This window comes from Sminthopsis crassicaudata, chromosome 3 (genome assembly GCF_048593235.1).
Source record: "Sminthopsis crassicaudata isolate SCR6 chromosome 3, ASM4859323v1, whole genome shotgun sequence".
In the NCBI taxonomy this organism is placed as follows: Eukaryota; Metazoa; Chordata; class Mammalia; order Dasyuromorphia; family Dasyuridae; genus Sminthopsis; species Sminthopsis crassicaudata.
Window position 1 is genome coordinate 436,586,142 of NC_133619.1, and position 22,743 is coordinate 436,608,884.

Below are 22,743 nucleotides of genomic sequence, written 5' to 3' on the forward strand. Positions count from 1 at the left end.
GGAATATAGAACTGGCCAAGGTATTGCTGGATCAAAGACAATGCACAACTTTATAGTCTTTGGGCATAGTTCAAAATTACCCTCCAGAAATCACAAGTACACCAACAGTGCATTTAGTGTCTTTTTTTCCCATATCCCTTCTAATATCCAACCTTTTTGTCAAGTTAGCCAATTTAATAGGTATGTGGTGATACCTCAGAGTTGTTTTAATTTGCCTTTCTCTTAATCAATAGGGATTTAAAACATTTTTTCATATGACTCTAGATAGCTTTGATTTCTTTTTCTGAAAACTGCCTATTCATATTTTTGACCACTTATCAATTAAGAAATGACTCATATTTTTATAAATTTGACTCAGTTTATATATATATATATATATATATATATATATATATATATATATATATATATATATATATATATATATATATATATACATATATATATGTAGGACAATGAAGTTTTTTTATCAAAGATACTATTGCAAAAATCTCTCTTACATTTTATAATATTCTCTATCTCTTACTTGGTCACAAATTACTCCATTATCTGATGGATAAACTATTCCATGCTTTCCTATTTGCTTATGATATCACCCTTCATGTATAAATCAATTATCTATTTTGACCTTATCTTGCTATAAGACGTAAGATGTTTGTCTATAACTAGTTTCTGCAATACTGTTTTCCCAGTTTTTCTCAAATAAAGAATTTTTATTCCAAAAGCTTAGATCTTTGGGTTTATCATACACTAGATTACTATAACCATTTACAATAATGTAGCTTGTACCTAATCTATTCCACTAATCTACCATTCTATTTCTTAGCTAAGACTAGATTGTTTTGATAAATACTCCTTTATGATACATTTTGAGATCTCTTATAGTTAGACTACCTTCTTTGGCTTTTTTTTTTCATTTGTTTCTTTGATATTTTTTAATTCTTGTTGCTCCAGATGAATTTTGCTATTATTTTTTCTAGTTCTGCACAATAATTTTTTGATAGTTTGATTGGTACGGCACTGAATAAATAGATTAATTTAAATAGAATTGTTATTTTTATTAAATTGGTTTGGCCTGCCCATGAGTAATTAACATTTATCCATTTGTTTAGATCTAACTTTATTTGTATGAAAAGTGTTTGATAGTTGTGTTTATATGGTTCTTGAATTGTCTTAAACGGCAACTCCCAAGTATTTTATATTGTCTATAATTCTATTAAATGTAATTTCCCTTTCTATCTCTTGCTGCTGAACTTTGTGGATAATATATAGAAATGCTGGTAATTTATGGGCGTTTATTTTATATCCTGCAACTTTGCTAAGTTCTTAATTTGAAGAACTTCTTTAGTTGATTCTCTAGGATTTTCCAAGTATAACTTCATATCATCTGCAAAGAACAATAGTTTTGGTTCTTCATTGCCTATTCTAATTCCTTCAGTTCATTTTTCTTTCTTATTCTTTATCTTCTATTTCTATAGCTTACATTTCTAGTACAATATTTAGTAATAGATTAAATCTCCTGATTTCGTTTGTTTGTTTTTGTTAGTTTTTGTTGAGGCACAGGATCACACAGCTAAGAAGTAGTAAGTGGCTAAGGTCAAATTTGGACTCAGGTCCTCCTGACTTCAGAGCTGGTGCTCTATCTACTGCACCGCCTAGCTGCATTTTCTTTAATGAAATTATTGATTGGTTTTATGATTTTTCCTTTGACACACTTGTTTTTTAGAATAACATTATTTAATTTCTAATTAATTTTTAATCTTTCCATTGTCCATTGTTGAATATAAATCTTATTGCATTATGTTCTAAACAGATGTGTTTACTATTTCCTTTTCCGCATTTGGTTGTTACAATTCTAGTTTTTAATCCATTCTGCTATCCATTTCCATTTTATGGGTGAGTCCATCCCATTCACATTTATAGTTATGATAACTTGTAATTCCTTCCATGTTACTTTTCCTCCTCATAAGTGTCTTCTGCTCACCACCATCTTTAATCACTTCTTTTTATCAGTTCTTTTCCCCCCTTCTATTATCCTGTTTCTTTTACTTCCTTAAAGAGAAAGACTGATTTCTATATCCAATTGAATATGTACATTATACCCTCTTTGAGTCAATTTTGATGAGAATAAGTTTTAAGCTTTGTCCACCATACATACACACACGCTATCTTCCCTTCCATTATAATAACTCTTTCATGTCTTCTTTATGTAGGGTTATTTACCTATTCAATCTCTCCCCCTCCCCTTCTTCCGGTGAAATTTTCTCTCTCACTCCTTTATTTTGGTTTTTTGAGCATCATCTGTCAAATTCCCCTTATCTCCACAGCTTCTGTCTACATATATTCCTTCTAATTGCTCTTACAGTCATAAAGCTGCTAAGATAACATGTTATCTTGCCATTTTGAAATACAAACAATTTAACCTTACTAATTTTTTATACTTTCTCTTTCTTGTTTCTTTATTAACTTTTTAAGTTCCCTTCTTGTATCTTGTATTTGGAGGTGATTTTTTAAAAAATTCAGTTCTGGTCTGAACTGACTATTGTTCATTTTTGAGCAATGCTTGAAAGTCCTCTATTTCAATAGATAGCCATTCTCCCTCTGAAAGATTATATTCAATTTTGCTGAGTAGGTGATTTTTTTGTTATAATCCTAACTCCTTTGCCTTCTAAGATATATATATACATATATATATGTATATATATATGTATATATATATATGTATATATATATAGTTTTTTGCCTCTTCTTTTTATTTTTAATTTTTTAAATTAATTTTATAATTATAACATTTTTTGACAGTACATATGCATAGGTAATTTTTTTTTACAACATTATCCCTTGTACTCCCTTCTGTTCCGAATTTTTCCCCTCCTTCCCTTCACCTCCTGCCCTGGATGGCAGGCATTCCCATACATATTAAATATCTTATAGTATATCCTAGATACAATATATATGTGCAGAACTGAATTTTGTTGTTGTTGTTGCAAAGGAAGAATTGTATTCGGAAGGTAAAAATAATCTGGGAAGAAAAACAAAAAAAATGCTTACAGTTTACACTCATTTCCCAGTGTTCCTTTTCTGGGTGTAGCTGATTCTGTCCATCATTGATCAATTGGAATTGGGTTAGCTCTTCTCTATGTTGAAGATATCCACTTCCACCAGAATACATACTCATACAATATCATTGTTGAAATATATAATGATCTCCTAGTTCTGCTCGTTTCACTCAGCATCAGTGGATTTAAGTCTCTCCAAGCCTCTCTGTATTCCTCCTGTTGATCATTTCTTACAGAACAATAATATTCCATAACATTCATATACCATAATTTACCCAACCATTCTCCAATTGATGGACATCCATTCATTTTCCAGTTTCTAGCCACTACAAAAAGGGCTGCCACAAACATTTTGGCACATAACAGGTCCCTTTCCCTTCTTTTTAGTATTTCCTTGGGATATAAGCCCAGTAGTAGCACTGCTGGGTCAAAGGGTATGCACATTTTGATAACTTTGGGGGCATAATTCCAGATTGCTCTCCAGAATGGTTGGATTCTTTCATAACTCCACCAACAATGCATCAGTGTCCCAGTTTTTCCACATCCCCTCCAACATTCATCATTATTTGTTCCTGTCATCTTAGCCAATCTGACAGGTGTGTAGTGGTATCTCAGAGTTGTTTTAATTTGCATTTCTCTTTTCAATAGTGATTTGGAACACTCTTTCATATGAGTGGAAATAGTTTTAATTTCATCACCTGAAAATTGTCTGTTCATATCCTTTGACCATTTATCAATTGGAGAATGGCTTGATTTCTTATAAATTAAAGTCAATTCTCTGTATATTTTAGAGATGAGGCCTTTAAAAGAACCTTTAACTGTAAAAATGTTTTCCCAATTTGTTACTTCCCTTCTAATCTTGTTTGCATTAGTTTTGTTTGTGCAAAAACTTTTCAAATTTGATGTAATCAAAATTTTCTATTTTGTGGTCAATAATGATCTCTAGTTCTCCTTTGGACACAAATTCCTTCCTCCTCCACAAGTCTGAGAGGTAGACTATCCTATGTTCCTCTAATTTATTTATTATCTCATTCTTTATGCCTAAATCTTGGACCCATTTTGATCTTATTTTAGTATGTGGTGTTAAATGTGGGTCCATGCCTATTTTCTGCCATACTAATTTCCAGTTTTCCCAGCATTTATTTTCAAATAATGAATTCTTATCCCAAAAATTGGGATCTTTGGGTTTCTCAAACACTAGATTGCTATTTTTATTCACTATTTTGCCCTGTGAACCTAACCTATTCCACTGATCAACTAGTCTATTTCTTAGCCGATACCAAATGGTTTTGGTGACTGTTGCTTTATAATATAGTTCTAGATCAGGTACAGCTAGATCATCTTTATTTAATTTTTTTTCATTACTTCCCTTGAAATTCTTGACCTTTTGTTCTTCCATATGAATTCTGTTGTTATTTTTTCTAGGTCATTAAAATAGTTTCTTGGGAGTCTGATTGGTATAGCACTAAATAAATAGATTAGTTTAGGGAGTATTGTCATCTTTATTATATTCGCTCAGCCTATCCAAGAGCACTGAATGTCTTTCCAATTATTTAAATCTGACTTTATTTTTGAGGCAAGTGTTTTGTAATTTTGCTCATATAATTCCTGATTTTCCTTTAGTAGATATATTCCCAAATATGTTATACTATCGACAATTATTTTGAATGGAATTTCTCTTTGTATCTCTTGCTGTTGGATTGTGTTGGTAACGTATAAAAATCCTGAGGATTTATGTGGATTTATTTTGTATCCTGCAACTTTGCTAAAGTTCTGAATTATTTCTAATAGCTTTTTAGCAGAGTCTTTGGGGTTCTCTAAGTATACCATCATGTCATCTGCAAAGAGTGATAGTTTGATTTCCTCATTACTTACTCTAATTCCTTGAATCTCTTTCTCGGCTCTTATTGCCAAGGCTAGCATTTCTAGTACTATATTGAATAGTAATGGTGATAGTGGACAACCTTGTTTCACTCCTGATCTTACAGGGAAAGGTTCCAGTTTATCGCTATTACATATGATGTTTACTGACGGTTTTAAATATATGCTCCTTATTATTTTAAGGAATAGTTCAATTATTCCTATACTGTCAAGTGTTTTTAGTAGGAATGAATGTTGGATTTTATCAAATGCTTTTTCTGCATCTATTGAGATGATCATATGGTTTTTGTTAATTTGGTTATTGATATAGTCGATTATGCTAATAGTTTTCCTAACATTGAACTAGCCCTGCATTCCTGGTATAAATCCCACTTGGTCAAAATGTATTATCCTGGGGATGATTTTCTGAAGTCTTTTTGCTAATATCTTATTTATGATTTTAGCATCAATATTCATCAGGGAGATTGGTCTGTAATTTTCTTTCTCAGTTTTCAGCCTACCTGGTTTAGGTATCAGTACCATGTCTGTGTCATAAAAGGAATTTGGTAGGACTCCTTCAATCCCTATTTTTTCAAATAGTTTATATAGCATTGGAGTTAGTTGTTCTTTAAATTTTTGTAGAATTCACATGTAAATCCATCTGCTCCTGGGGAATTTTTCTTAGGGAGTTGGTTAATAGCTTGTTCTATTTCTTTTTCTGAAATGAGACTATTCAGACTACTTACTTCTTCCTCTGTTAATCTAGGCAAGGTATATTTTTGAAAATATACTTCCATTTCATTTAAGTTATTGAATTTATTGGCATAAAGTTGAGCAAAGTAGCTCCTAACTATTGTTCTAATTTCCTCTTCATTAGTGGTGAGTTCTCCCTTTTCATTTTCAAGACTAACAATTTGCTTTTTCTCTTTCCTTTTTTTAATCAGATTTACTAAGGGTTTGTCTATTTTGTTGGTTTTTTCATAGAACTAACTCTTAGTTTTATTAATTAATTCAATAGTTTTTTTTTTACTTTCAATTTTATTAATCTCATCTTTTATTTTTAGAATTTCAAGTTTTGTGTTTGTCTGGGGGGTTTTAATTTGTTCCTTTTCTAGCAATTTTAGTTGTAAGCCCAATTCGTTGGCCCTGTCTTTATTTTATGCACGTAGGCCTCTAGAGTTATAAAACTTCCCCTTATTACTGCTTTGGCTGTATCCCACACATTTTGGTATGATGTCTCATTATTGTCATTTTCTTGGGTGAAGTTATTATTTATGTCTATGATTTGCTGTTTTACCCAATCATTCTTTAGTATAAGATTATTTAGTTTCCAATTATTTTTTGGTCTATTTTCCCCTGGCTTTTTATTAAATGTAATTTTCATTGCATTGTGGTCTGAAAAGGATACATTTACTATTTCTGCCTTACTGCATTTGATTTTGAGGTTTTTATGTCCTAGTATATGGTCAATTTTTGTATAGGTTCCACGAACTGCTGAGAAGAAAGTATACTCCTTTCTGTCTCCATTTAGCTTTCGCCAAAGATCTATCATATCAAACTTTTCTAGTATTCTATTTACCTCTTTGACTTCTTTCTTATTTATTTTGTGGTTTGATTTATCTAATTCTGAGAGTGCAAGGTTGAGATCTCCTACTATTATAGTTTTGCTGTCTATTTCTTCTTGCAGCTCTCTTAATTTCTCTTTTAAGAATTTAGATGCTGCACCACTTGGTGCATATATGTTTAATATTGATACTGCTTCATTATTGATGCTACCCTTTAGCAGGATATAATGCCCTTCCTTATCTCTTTTAATTAGATCAATTTTTGTTTTTGCTTGATCTGAGATGAGGATGGCTACCCCTGCTTTTTTGGCTTTGCCTGAAGCATAGTAGATTCTGCTCCATCCTTTTACTTTTAGTTTGAATGTATCACCCTGTTTCAGGTTTGTTTTCTGTGAACAACATATAGTAGGATTCTGACTTTTAATCCAGTCTGCTAACTGCTTCCTCTTTATACTCATTCCGAGGCTTGTCATGAAGTAAGTTCTGAGAGAAAACGCAGAGCTCAAGCAGCTGTCTGCCTCCTCGCTGCCATGTTGGCCGGAAGTCCTGCCTTCCAATATATACCAAGCCTTCCAGTTCTTTAATGTAGGTGCTGCCAAATACTGTGTGATCCTGACTATAGCCCCATGACATCTGAATGTTTTTTGGATTTTGGTTTTTGAGGCTTTTGAGGGGGCTGCTTACAATACAAATTCTTGGTTCTGTGAGCTTTGAATTTTTGGCTACAATGTTCTTTGGAGCTTTCATTTTAGCATCTCTTTCAGGCAATAATTGATGGATTCTTTCCATTTCTATTTTGCCCTCTGATTATAACATATCAGATTAGTTTTCTTTGATAATTTCTTGAAATATGCTGTGGAAGTAATTTTTTTTTGGATTATAGTTTTCAGGTAGTCCAATTATTATTATATTATCTTTCCTGAATCTATTTTTTAGATTAATCATTTTTCCAATGAGAAATTTTGCATTTTCTTATGTTTTTGATTTTATTATATTGATGTGTCATGGAGTCATTGGTTTTCATTATTTCAATTCTAATTTTTAGGGAATTATTTTCCACAGTGAGCTTTTGTACTTCCTTTTTTATTTGGCCAATTTTTTTCCCAGGTACTTATTTTTCTCAATAAATTTTAGAATACCTTTTCCCATATTGGTGATTCTTTTTTCATGATTCTTTTGTGTTACACTCATTTCTTTTCTCAATTTTTCCTTTACTTAACTAATTTGCTTTTTAAAATTCTTTAAAAGCTACTTCAGAAATTTTTTTGGGGTTTGAGACCAAATTATATATTTTTGAGGCTTCATATGTAGTCAACAATGGGTTCAAAGCTTGACTGGTGGCTTGTGCTATAAATGGGATTGCTTGGATGGAGCCTTGCTGTGCTGCATAGACTACTCACTTAACTATGGAACACCTGGACTTGCAGGAGGGTGGACCTAGTTGGTGGATTGCCCTAGGCTTGGAGCCTTGCTGCAGACCCTTTCCTGTAAGGCTGGCTGTGGCTTTTGAACATCGCTTCCCTCCCATACCAGTGAGATACTTTTTTTCCTGCTGTGCTGGTAAGCTGCTCCCCTGTTACTAGATCAATTTTGAGGTGTTTTTTAAAAATTGTTTGGAGAGGAATTTGGGAATGCTTCAGAGGGTTCTTGTCTCACTCTACCATCTTGGCACCAGAAGTCACACTTACTTTACTATTATTAATGTTTAAATTACCTTACTAATAATAGCTAATATTTATGTAACACTTTAAGATTTGCAAATTGCTTTACAAATATTATTTTATTTTGTATTCACCACAATTTTGGAAGGTAAGTGCTATAATTTATCATCCTTTCATAGATGAGGAAATTGAGACAGACAGAAGTTAATTGGTTATCTAGCTATTGACTGTCCAAAGCTGAATTTGAACTCAGGTCTTCCTGATTTCCTACAAAAATACAATACTTAGATTAAGCTAATACTTTTCTCAATTGTTACCATAAGCTACCATTTTGAAAATCCATAGATGTTCATCAACATTAAGTATTTATTAAGCATCCTTGGATTGGAGAGCATTGCAGAAAGATATTTTGACTCAACCAATTATAAGAACCATTTATTTAGGAATATTTGGGGTGGAATAAAACATCTTTCATCCTGTGTCCCTCAACCTGAATTCTGTAACGTTTTTCAACCAAGATAACTAACTTCTGCCCATATCTTCTCTAAGGTTGTGTATTCCTGATGGACTTCTGGAGGTTACCTTCCTGGCTTCCTCTTTTATGTCAATGTATCTTCCTTTCCAAATTTCCTATATAGAGAATCCTGGCACTTTCTTTAGTGGAATTTTCTTTCTATTTTTTTTTTCTAGATTCCATTTGGTGTAGGTGTATATGTGATATAGATATAAGATGCTCAGGAATAGGATTAGGGCATTTAAGAAACTGCTTTTTAGTTAGTCATCTGATAAATTCTAACAAAAACTTCAAATGTTGATTACCAGAGGCTTGGTAGATGTGATAGGATCAGTTTCTTTCCTACCCACAAAAGACTTTTCTTCAAAAATTCCTAATACCTGATTGGTCCTAGTTTCCCTGACATAACTTCCTGATCATCCAAGGGCATAAAAAATCCTAGCCATATGGAAGCTAGACTCCATAAATTTGGTGGATTTCTGAAAAATTACCATGCCCATCATCATATTCTGCTGTTTCCTCATTGTATATCTTTGTTGTTTTGGGGTCAACTAAACTTCCTTTTGTTAACTATTCAAGGACTTGCTAGTGTCTCATTTTGTTCCAACTAAGATCCTGAACTACAAGAGTGCCAATGTTAGAGCAACCTCAAATCAGGAGGTAATAGAACTGAGTTATTTATAAGAGGCAAAAGCATTAGGTTATAACTATATCTATAAAGAACTCTGGAAAAGTATGGAGAAAGAAGGATGATTATGTTAGGATACAGTCACTAAATCACACACACATTCCCACATATGAACTGGTTATTATTATTATATTATTATTATTATTATTATTTTGCTCAAAACAAAATTTCTAAAGAACTGAATGCATTTTTCTCTACTTGTTCCAAGAGAACATTGTTCTCTACATTGTTCCAATGCATGTTTCTCTACTTGGTACAAGTAGAAAATTAAATGATTTTGTTGTCTAGTTGTTTTTTAGTTATGACTGACTCTATGATTCCATTTGGAATTTTCTTTTTTTTTCAGTTATTAGAACATTTAATCAAATGGAAATTCATGAAGAATGAAGCCAAATTAAATTTTCCTCATTTCCTCATTTTAAAAATTTTCTAATAGCTATTTATTTTTCAAAATATATGCAGATAGTTTGCAATGTTCCCCCTTGCAAAATCTGTGTTCCAAATTTTTCTCTCTCCCTTTCCGTCTCCCCTTTCCCCTAGACAGAAAGGAATCCAATATAGGTTAAACATGTGACATTCTTCTAAACATATTTCCACATTTATCATTCTGCCATTCAGGGTTTTTCTAGGCAGAGATACTGGAATGGTTTGTCCATTCTCCAGCTCATTTTACAGATGAAGAAACTGAGACAAACAGGGGAAAGTGATTTGCCCAGGGCCACACAGCTAGTAATGTCTAATGCTGAATTTGAACTTAGGAAGATGAGTCTTCCTGATTCTAGTCCCACTGTTCTATTTATCATGCCACTTAGTTAGTTAAAGAAATTAGATGAGTAGTTTTTTAATATGTCAATTTTCAGTTCATTGGTGTTCAAAAGGAAAAATTTTTAGCTAAAAAATAAGAAAAAAATGAGATAAATATTTACATAATTATATGCATAGAAAAATAAGAAATAAACAGAATAATATTATTATGAGAATGAAAATTAACTAATAGTATCTACTTTTCAAATTTATATTTTTTTAACTTGCTTCCCCTCCCCCTCTCAATAAGGCAACTAGGGTTAAGTAGGTTGTCTAGGGTCATACCTATGGCTAGTAAAATATTAGGTGTCTGAGGCTGGATTTGAATTCAAGTCCTCCTTATTTTGGGGCCAGTGCTTCATCCATTGCACCATCAACTGCCTCTTTGTTACTTGCTCTTAATCTCAAAATTCTTTGCATGCCTAATGGTTAATGCCACATTTTTGGTATCAGGATTATTTAACCTTAACTTTGAACTTTTTAAAGAAAAAGTGGATAAATATTCAATATAATTGGCTTCCTTTGTAATGCTATATGTTTTAATGCACCTTAATTGAGAAGGTCCATAATTAAAATTTTTTCATATATTTTAAAATTTTAAGAGGTCCATAGGCTTCATCAGACTGCATAAAAGGGCCAGTCCATGACACACACACACACAAAAATTAAGAATATTTTATCTAAGGAGCCACAAAAGATACAGGAGCAGCCATATGGCTGGGTCAATGCAATCCACCAGTTCATAGGAAATAGACTTGGATTAAGGTGATAAAATAACTGTTGAATCCTCAATCTGAAATTTAGTTGCAGTAATTATGGCTAAAAGGAAGGCAAGCTTGCAAGTTAACTCCTCACTCTTGCATGTATGTTTTTATCTGATGAATTTTCATGTAAGAATCACTGTAACCCTAAAAAAAAAAAAATCTCTCCGAATGTTCTGAAAGGAATGTCACACAGCACTTATTAGAGTCACTATAACAGTGACTCCTCTAACTTGCTTTGATTTTGTGACATTACTTTTGGTTAAAAGCTTTAGGTAAGGCCACACACAGTGACTGGTGATTTGGATAATTAGTAGGAATGGCAGAGGCCTGTCTCTTTACAAGGAAGTTAGCGGTGACATGCAATTAAAACAAACCATGAGAGTAAAATCATGTAGATATAAGGAATATAATGGGCTGGGTCAAGTGAGACAATGTTTACCCTCAACTCCCACCCCACAAAGTGAATGAATATATTTTCTTATTTTCAGTAAATTATTACTAAGAATGATGTTTCTCTCAATACTACATTCGTGTCTGCAATAAACATTTTTAGGTGCTTCCTATTAAATACAAGTCACTAGGGATTCAAAGCTGATTGATTAACAACATAGTTCCTACTCTCAAGGAGCTTTCCATCTTTGGAGTGTAGGAAGTGGGATGGGAAAGAGTGATGGTGGAATAGCACTCGTAGACAAAGAAATATCCTATTAAAAGAAATATGTTATGAAGAAATATAACAGTAATAATGACAGAATTCTATCACTTTGTCATCAGGTCTGAGTCTTTCTAACTTCATTTAAGGTTTTCTGGACTCAAGAAAATGCAGTAGTTTTCCATTTTCTTGTCCAGTTTATTTTACAGAAGAGGAAACTGAGACAAACACAATTAAGTGACTTGTCCTGGATCACCCAACTAATAAGTGTCTGAGGCCAGATTTGAACTCTTGAAGATGAACCCTTCTGACTTCAGGACAAGCACTCTATGCACTATGGCGCCACCTTGTTGCCTTCCTCTGTCATTTATCTTATAATTTTAAAATTACATACCAATTATCAAAGGTATTTGTCATTACAATTATAGTGAGGTGAGTGGCAGATCTCTTTGCATTATAATTGGCAAACACTTTCACATTCATGGTCTTCTCTGCCTCTTAAGGTCTCATTGACCTCGAGTTCCTTTACCTCCTTAACCTCAGTTTCCTAATTTGCAAAAAGAGACTACTTAGCCAGATGGTCTCTAAGGTCCCTTCCAGGCTTAAAAAAGTCCTTTGCTTGACTCCTCTTTACTCACACAGATACCTTACACACAGTGGCACTGTGGACAGAGCACCAGCCCTGAAGTCAGGAGGACCTGAGTTCAAATCTGATCTCAGACACTTTCTAGCTGTGTGATCTTGGGCAAGTCATTTAACCCCAATTGCTTCAGCAAAAAAAAAAAAATAATAATAATAAAATATAGATTCATCTTTAAACTAAAATTTAGACAATACTCTCCCCCCTTAAAAGTCTAAGCAACATTGCCTTTAACCTGGTTTTCCAGCTTTCCTGGGCATTATTCCCCACTTTACACTCTGCAGTCCAGCTAAAATGATCTTTTCTTTGTTCCTCATACATGAAATCCTATCTCCTTTTCTCTGCCATGTCTCTTCTTCATACCTAAAATGTCAGCTAGCCAATCAGTATTTATAAAATACTTACTATGAGTAGGCACACTGCCAAGCACTGGAAGAGTCAGGTAAAAGACAATCCCTGCTCTGAAGAATCTCACAATTTATTGGGGGAACTTGTAAACATCTATGTACACGTGAGCTAGACCAGGATAAACTAGAAATAATCAAGAGAGGGAAGGCTCTAGAAGTAATGAATTCTCCTAAATAGGCCTCATAAAATCTCTCTCTTCCTTCAAGACCTAAGACCAGCACCACCATCTACATGAAGCTTATTTATAGGATCAAGAGTTTTTTTAATTAAATTGATGTGAAACACACTTTGCCACTACATCCCACTGCTAGTAGATAGATAATAACAGGACAAAATTATTCCTTAGAGGCAGTTTGGTGATTCAGTGGAGAGGGCACTGGGCTCAGGCCAGGAAGATTATGTTCAAATACAGCCTCAGATACTTACTTGATGTATGATCAGTAAATGATCATATAGAAAATGATGGTAATAATGGCATTGTAGTGAAATCAAATGAGATAATCTTTATAAAGTATTTAGCATATAGTAAGTGTTTAATTATTGCTTATTCTCTTCCTTCTACCCATATGGACCAGTTCCCTGTTCAATTTTTTGTGTGTATGTGTGTGTGAGATTCTAGTATTATTTTCTAGTGATTGTAATGGTCTCAAACTGTGTAGATTCTATGGTATCCCTAGGTATTAATCATAGCATTGGAAGATATGTCTATTCCATCTTTGTTAAGTAAGACAAAGCCTAAACCATGCAAGCATACATCTCTGTCCCTGTTTCTGTCTTTCTCTATGTGTCTGTCTGTCTATCCTTGTCTCTGATCTCTGTCTCTCTATATCTCTCTCTCAAGTTGCTTCTTTCATTTTCTGAAGAAATCCACTCCAGTTTTGGCTATGCTATCAAGAAATTCTTTTTCACCTGTAACTGAAAATCTTTACTGTGGTATAGACCTGATTCCTATTATGAAAATGAACAATGACCTTCAACACATTCCAATAATAAGGCCTTAGTAGCAGTAGTATGAGAACAGCTGTTTTGCCCATTCTTAAGACAAGCTCACTTTCTTTAGCTGTCAAAAGCAAACTGCTAAGTGTATGCTTCCTTAGCATCTAAGATATCCTCCAGGCTATAATTCTCAGAAGACATATTTTTACCTAATAGCTCCACACAAAGTCAAGATGATCACAGGAGGAAGAGGAGAAATTGTAACTCTGATACCATATGCTGGCAGATGTTCTAAAAATGTGAACATAAATAACTAAGGTGGATTTTTTTTGGTAGAGAATCAATAGATTATTTCCTCTAATTATAATAGGTACAGATACAAATTGAGAATTTAAAGCTTGAAGTCATCAATTAAAGCTTATCAGACTTTCATAGTTTTATACTTTCCTTTGAATTACCCCTTCCCTACCAGGAGGCAGTGGATGGTCATTTCCCTGTAAATTAGACCCTTTTAAAAAAATTTTTCTCCTTGCACTTTCACATTCTCCTTTATACTAATTACTTATGTATATTTTGGTTTTAGCTCCTTTTCCATCACCTATCAACCCCAAGGGATTTGTTGAATGAATAATTGATTGAATGAAAGACAATTCACCAGGGCAAATCCATAATGAAGTAAAATGCTTTCTTAGTTCATTTTGGAGAAAATAACAAGAAAATAAAACAAAACAAAACCAGAGGGAAAATATCCTAATAACCGAATTTAAATAGCACATAAAATTTATAAATTCCCTTACTGGCAGTACTTTACTCTAATTTCACTATTCTGTTATTCAGTCATTGTCAGTAGTGTCTCTTCATGACCTCATTTGAGTTTTTCTTGGGAAAGATACCGGACTGGTTGGCCATTTCGTTCTCCAGTTCATTTTACAGATGAGGAAATCGAGGCAAACAGGACTAAGTGATTTGCCCAAGGTCAAGATACTTGCACAGTTAGCTTGTAAGTGTCTGAGGCTGGATTTGAATTCAGGAAGATGAGTCTTCATAACTTCAGGTTCAAGACTTCCTCATACCACCTAACTGCACAGCCTCATTATAATGGACATCATTATCCCCATTTTGCTGTTGGGGAAACTAAAGCATAGTGACAGCATAACTTTCTGAAGGCCATACAACAAGCACTATATACCACAAGGGGAATAGCACCGACTCTGCATGTAGTTATTTGATTCCTGACATGATACAAAGGATCAAAGTGTATCTCAAAGTGAGAAAGAGTTGTAACTATATGTATAAATGAAATGAACTTGCCAAGATTGACACTGGGCAATTAGGTAGTAGAATGGATAGAGCACCATGTCTGGGGTCAGGAAGACATATTTTCCTGCATTCAAATCTAGTCTCAGACACTTGGTAAGATGATCATAGGCCAGTCACTTAATACAGCTTTACTTAGTTTCCTCATCTGTAAAATTAGCTGGAGAAGGAAATGGCAAACCACTATGGTATCTCTGTGAAGAAAACTCCAAATGAAGAATTAGAAACTACTGCACAACAAGACTGACCATAGACACAAGTGGGAAAACTACAGATTATCTACAATTATTCCAGTCAATCCCACACCCCATAAGGATGGTACAACTGCCCCTCCAATGTCTGCTCTCTTGATTTCTTCTTTAATTCTCTTTTTTCCTACCCCTTATTAAAACTTGTCCTTAAAAATTTGGCTTTGTTATAATAGTCATGTATAACTTAGGCTGAATTTGCCAATACATTACTATCACTTCCATGGAATATGGTTATTACATTTGAAACCTCCTTTCTAAATGTGAAATGAAAAAAAAAATTGTTCTCTATGAGATATGTATCATTTGAGTAGAGAGTGGTCTATTTTAGGGTAAACAAAAGTGGTCTTTTCTAAGTTCCTGACCCTATCCCAGGAAGGTATTTCTTCTGTTCTTTCTACTCAAGGCTATTTCTGGGGTTTAAATCTTTATCTAAGACAAACAAACAATAAATAATCCACTTTCCTGCTGCCTATCGGAGCTCTCACATGAACTTTACATATGTTGGGTCTTCTTTTAATTCCACACACAGGCTACTACTTCTCACTTTGAGAGAAGCTATGAAAATCCTTTCCTTGTTTTTCTCTCCCATCAGGAACCAGAATGGAAAACAACAAAGCCTAGACAGCATGGAGTCAGCTTTATGTACAATTCCCTGCCTTTACTATCAACTGTTAAATTGTCTTCTTTGGAGTTGGGAGGAGGAGGCTGCTAAAAGACATTACCATGAATTCTGGATAATTGGAAAGCCAAGGGTATCTCTTCAGAGTTTGTAGCAGAAGCAAAAACAGGAAGGTGGATGGTGTATACTGTACTAGTCTGTTTTGTAATCAAATGGTCAAGTCTTAGCTGTTTCACCTCTTAATCGAGAATTTGTGACTTATTTGTGACTTTTATTTTTAGAGCTAATTATACATCCAAGCAATGAATGGAAATTTTAATATTAGCATTAATTTGCCAGAACATATTTATATAAGTAATTGTTTTAAAAAATTATATACCTAAATATGACCCTTGAAAAAAAAGTTAAGAAAATTCACTTCCCTTAATTCTTTGCACAAGTGGTAGATTGTGGATGTTAAAATATTGCATATATTATCAGACATGGTTCATGTCTTATATTTTGTTTTTTTTTTCTTTTCAAAAAAGGTATAGGTCCCTGAATAGTGAAGGGGAAAGTAACATATCTGACACTGAAAATTATATAAAAAATAAAAAAGGATCTGAGAGTAATATAAATTCTAAAATGTAGGTGATTTTGAGCCTTTAAGACTATGAGTCCTCTAGCTCTTGTCCTTCCTTTATACTGAAAGGTTTGTTAGGTCATGTGGGGTTTGTTAGGCAGCAATAGTCTAGGGGAGAGTAGAGGGAAAGTAAAATATGCATACAAAAATTACTTTCTCTGAAAAAACTGATATTTGACTATTGCAATAACTTGCTGACTCATCTCCCTGCCACAAGTCTTTCCTCACACTAGACAAATCTTTCCTCCATTCAGTTGTCATCATGATCTTCCTAAGCTCCCATCTGACTATGTCATCTCAGATTCAATAAATTCTATTAGCTCTTTATCACTTCCAGGATATTATCAGCCTTTAGTTGGCAATAACACTCTGAATAATTTGCCTCACTTAATTTTCCAGTTTTCTTATGACATTCTTCTCTCTATTCTACCTCCTTCTATAACCTCTAGTGGTCTAGTAACACTGGACCCTTGCTGTACTTTTTACATCTTCTGACTCCCAACCTGCTATCACTCATACCTGGAATGCTCTACCTCCTCATCTCCATTTCATAGTTTCTCTGCTTTTCTTCAAGTCCAAGCTTAAAATCCCAACTTCTACAAGAAGCTTCTTCATCTCTTTCTTGATTCTAGTGCCTTCCTTCTGTTGTTTATTTCAAATTTATCCTCTTGTAGATTGTTGTCTCTGTTATTAGACTGTGAGCTCCCTGCCTACAGGAATTCATTTACTTATTTATTTTGCTTTCTTTAAATCCTCTATGCTTAGCACGATGACTGGTACATTTTTGTTATTCAGTCATTTCAGTAGGGTTTTCTTGGAAAGGTTGTTTTTTTTTTAGGCAATTATGGGTAGATGACTTGCCCAGATAAGTGGCTTGTCACACAGATAGGATGTATTAAGTGTCTGTGGCTGGATTTGAACTCAGGTCCTTCTGAATTCAGAACCAGTGCTCTATCCACTGTGCCATCCAGCTGCCCTTTTGGGAAATTCACTGGAGTAGTTTTCCATTTCCTTCCCCTGCTCATTTTACAGATGAAGAAACTGAGGCAAACAGAGTTAAGTAACTTGCCCAGGATCACACAGCTAATGAGTGTCTGAGGCCAGATTTGAACTCATCTTCATGACTTCAGGCTCAGTGCTTTACTGAGTTCTTGCCAACTCCTAGAGTAAGATCATCTACTACATGAGACTTATCCTGAGGCCCCAGTTAGTTGTGCTATCTCATATGCAGAAATTCCCATTTCACATGCTTACTAAGTGTATTACTCCTGGGCAAAACACTTAACCTGTAAGGCCTCAGTTTCCTCATATGTTATATAAAGAATAGCATCTACCTCGCAGAGTTTTGGTAAAGATCACATGAGATAATGTATATATAGTACATGGCAAATCTTAAGACTCTATAAAAATGCTGATTATTAATATCATTCTTGGAATTTACTTAGAATTTTTGTGTGCATATACACATGCATATATATGTGTATATATATGCACAAATTGCATAAGTATGAATATAAACACATTTGTGTAAATGCATGTGTTTACATATGTAATTTCATTAGTCATGCACATATTGTTCTGATTTTCCCCTGCTCACTAGAATAGTAAGGTCAGTGAGGGCAGGTACAGTAGAGTTTATCCATCTCCAGTACCTACCACAATGTCTGAGTGGACATTTAATAAATGCTTATTGAATGAGTTGTGTATATGTGTGTATGTGTGTGTGTAGTTATTCACTTTATGTATGTATAAAGTAAACAGTATACTGTATAGAGACAGTATGACATCATAGCCAGCCTCAAAACTAAGAAGACCTAGATTAAGTTCTCCTCTAGAACATTCTGGCTGTGTGACCTTCGGTTCACCAAGTTACTTAATCTCTAGGCAATCACCTTGGATTATAAACTGTAAAGGAGATGCTCATCTACATTGCTAGAGGGATCTTCCCACCTCAATATTGAGAATTATCAATTAAATCATAGGTCTATTATATACATATGTGTATGTGCATATGCATACATATGTGTATATCTGTGTATATGTACACAAAACAAAGAGAGATAGAGACATGTCAACGTAATTATAGAGTTGGATTCAAAGCTATGAGAACCTGGGTTCAAGTGCTATCTCTATTAAACACTGACCTTTGGGCAAAACAATTATCCTCTAAATTCTCCATCAACTTTAAGATTATAATTTGTGGAGAGCTGCCTACACTTGTAAAAGATATTTCTTACCAGGAATTCTCTACACTAATAAAATCATAGCTTTAGTAAATCTATGATTATGTATATATCTATACCTGTCTATGTTTATCTATATTTGTGTCTATGTCTAAGTCTGTCTATGTCTGCATCTATGTCTATGTCAGTCTGTGTCTAGATCTGTGAATGTATTTTTGTCTATGTCTATATCTATGTCTGCATCTATGCTTGTGTCTATGTCTATGTCTTATCTTTGTGTCTAAGTCTGTGTCTGTGTCTGTGTCTGTATCTATGTCTATGTCTGTGTCTATGCTTGTGTCTATGTCTATGTCTTATCTATGTCTATGTCTATGACAATATCTATGACTATGGATATGTCTATGTCTGTATCTGTGTCTATGTTTATGTCTATGTCTATGTCTGTGCCTTTGTGTCTATGTCTGTGTCTAGTCTTTGTCTATGTCTATATTTTATTTCTGTATCTATGCTTGTGTCAATGTCTGTAAATGTATTTATGTCTATGTCTATGACAATGTCTATGACTGTGGATATGTCTATGTCTATATCTGTGTCTATGTTTATGTCTATGTCTATGTTTGCATCTATTTCTATGTCTGTGTCTGTGTCTGTTTTTATCTGTCTATGGATGTCTCTATGTCTGTGTTTGTTTATGTTTATGTCTGTCTATATGAATAAAGATTGGACTTATGATTTCAGTGATATAGACAACTCCCTGATGAAGAAATCCTCTATCAATTCATATTGACAACTTCTCTGCCAATTACAATCTAACAGAGATGCTTGGAGCTCTGAGATGTTAAGGGACTTTCTTAGGATCATATATATCTAGTGAGCATAAGAAGCAGGTTTTGAATCCAGGTCTTCCTGACTTCCTGACAGCTCTATACCTATACTTCACCAACTACACTCACACACACACACAAACACAAACACACAGACACATATGTACATGAGCACACTCAAACACATAATACATACCTGAAATGTTGTGTTCAGCGTTAATCAGAAAGGTTGTCTAATGATCATTGTAAGGCAAAGCACAAAATTCCTCCCTCTCCTGCACCCTTACCTGTCTAGAGTGAATAGTTTGATTTAAGGACAACTAAAAAGGATGGTCCATCTTCAAATAGACATTTTCTGGTGTTTTATTTTTCACTGAACATTAAATAGACTACTATGTGGGTCATCTTTTGTTAATGTTAAACATTAGCCTTTCGTTGAACATTATATATAGTATATATTACACACATATACACAATACAGCATTACATATGTTATGTGTGTGTATATATATATTACACATATATAAAATATATATTCTTAGCTGTTAGGTAGTTAGCTAGCTATAAAGTGGTTGTCAAAAGACATGAATGAGAGTAAAATAAAGGAAGATCAATTGAGTAGCTTTCATTTTAAATAGAGAAAGATCTTATTTTACTTGGGAGGGAGTAAGAATGGCTATTTCAAAGTGTTGCCTGTTCACACCCTTGTTAGATTCTAGTTTTAGAGAAAATGGTGGTTCAGGAGTGTGTTTTAAAGAGAGGCACTAAAGCTTGCCTGAGACTTTTGAGCTCTGTCATGTTTGTTCAGGAGATGGGGAGGTCCCCACATTTTACAACTTGGCTAAAAAACGTTTGGTATCCTCTTTAGATCCATTCAGCTGATACCATTTTTTTTGATGACTTCTGAGCTAACCATGTTACTGAGAATTGATATAGCAATGAATTTTAACTAGGTCTCATTTAGACTGGACTTGTGTATCTAACATTTTTCTTCAAAATTCCTAGGAAGCCCTTTCTGTTTTATAGACAGAACAATTTATAAGATACCCATGTGGGTATAGTCCCTATGACACCAACAGAACTGATTTGCATCTTTCTTTCATTTCAAATTGTCCATCCTTGAGCTTGGCTGCACTTGCTTCTCTTTAAAAGGATTGCACTAAAGAAGACGTGCAGATATCCCTGTTTGTTTAACTTGGCTTGGACTCTTTGATCTCATGTTAACATACCTTAATGGCAGGTAATGATTGATAATGGTGTATTGTAAAGTTCAGGTAATAAATACTGCTTAACTCATAATAATTCTGAATAATGTACTTTTTATGACTTGGTTTGATGGAAAATTTCCTTGTCAGCTCTGCCTAATTGTCCAAACAAAACCACCCATTACTTGAAGAAATACATGTCCAACCTAGACACATTAATCAGGGTCATGACTGGACTACACAAAGGAATATAGTAACACTTCTGTTATCTTTTAACATAATCTGTGGACAATCGTCCTAATGTTAGACCAAGGTTTAATGAGAAACTGTTGTTTACACTCTATCTTTGTGGCTCATGAGCTGAGATTGAAATCAATCTGTGAAGGCTACAGGACACACACACAAATGTTCCTTCCTTTGAGGTCCTCGGAGGTCATCTATGCTAGTGGTTTGAACATCAAAAGTCAGAATGTTAAACCAGATTGTTGGGGGGATTCTAGCAAAGGAAAAGTATAATCTTTTTAATTTTTTATTAGTCAATGTCTAAAGACAGTAAATATCCCATGGCAGGGAGATCAGTTATAAAGGTCTTTGGTATCCAACTTTTGATGGCCTTGAACACTTGAAACATCAAAGTGTTTAAATTGCTGGCATTTTCATAATGCTTAGCTTTCTTTGATGTCTGGGAATTGTGACAGAGAATATGGCACAGAAGGGATCTGGGGCAAGACCATGTGGGCTTTTAGCAAAATGATCAATGGTAAAACAACAATAGCAATAACAAGCAAACAATAAAATCCACACATAAAAATCAGTTTTCCTTCAGACCATAATACTGTTGTATCAGAGCAAGTACAATGGCCCAAAGTTCTGGACTTTGGAGTCAAGAATTTTTTAATTCAGATACATCATTAGACACTTAGCTTTGTATTTTGGGCAAGTCACTAACCATAATCTTTCTGGGCTTCAGTTCCCTCATCTGTAAAATGGGGATAATAATAACAATAGCAAACATTTGCATAGCACTTTAAGGTTTGCAAAACACTTTGCAAATATTTCATGCTATCTTCAGGTGCAATTATTATCCCCATTGTACAGATGGGGAGTCTTACTCAGAAGTTAAGTTGCTTGGCCTGTGCTAGCAAGTGGCTGCAGCTAGATTTAAATTGAGGTCTTTCTGACTGCCCCACCTATCCGCTACCTATCTCATAATCTTGCTCTAAGTAGAAGCAAAATAATGTATAAAAAACATTCCGTTAACGCCCGGGTATTATTAACCAATAATCAGTTGCCTGGAAATTTGGTGATTTGCTTTTAAAAACATTGAAACTAGTCAATTGGTGTCTCCAAATGAGGGGACAACTGGGTCTGATGCAGTGGTTTGTTCAGCACCCTTGGAGAAGGAGAAAATGTATGTATAATGCTGCAGAATATAGCTTAATTGTCATCTCATCTGGGTTTATTTCAACTCATTTAAAACATGAATTTCTAACGAAAGCCATAGTCGATGAAAAATTCCAGGCTTTGTTCACTGCAATCATTCTATTTTCTTTCATGACTAATCTCTAGAAATGACTTATTCCTCCAGTAGTTATACCTTTATGACTTCCTCGGGCAAAAGGCACTTAGATTTGCTCATTAGGTTGAATAACACACTCCTCCCACTGCCTGCCCCCTGCCTTGAATCCTTTCCCCCCCCCAAGTATGAAATTTTTCAAGGTGACTTTCCAGTTAACAATATCTGTTTGTCCCCTACACTATTTTTCCTTACCGTCTGATGATTCATTCCATGTACTGGTTCTGTCTATTTTTGCAGAGGTTGTTGGAAGATTGCAAAATTAAAAGGCATCTCCTTTTAGGAATTTGGCTTATTCAATTTGTACGCCTCCTGGTGTCTCAGGAAGATTGATTTGCTTGTTTCTTGGAATTTTAAAAAATGTATTTTTTTCATTGTTAAACACAGAAGAACATAGCTAAAAATCACATCACCGTAAACACCCCCTGGGCCCAGACAATAACCTGAGCTAAGCTCCACATGCATCAAACAGTAGTGGCACCACAAATAGAGAGAACCCAGCTGCCATTCCTTTGCTGCTTAAATCACACAGCTATTTCACTAGACTCCCCATACATAGTTCTCAGAAGGGGAACTATATCAGAATAATGCAGCA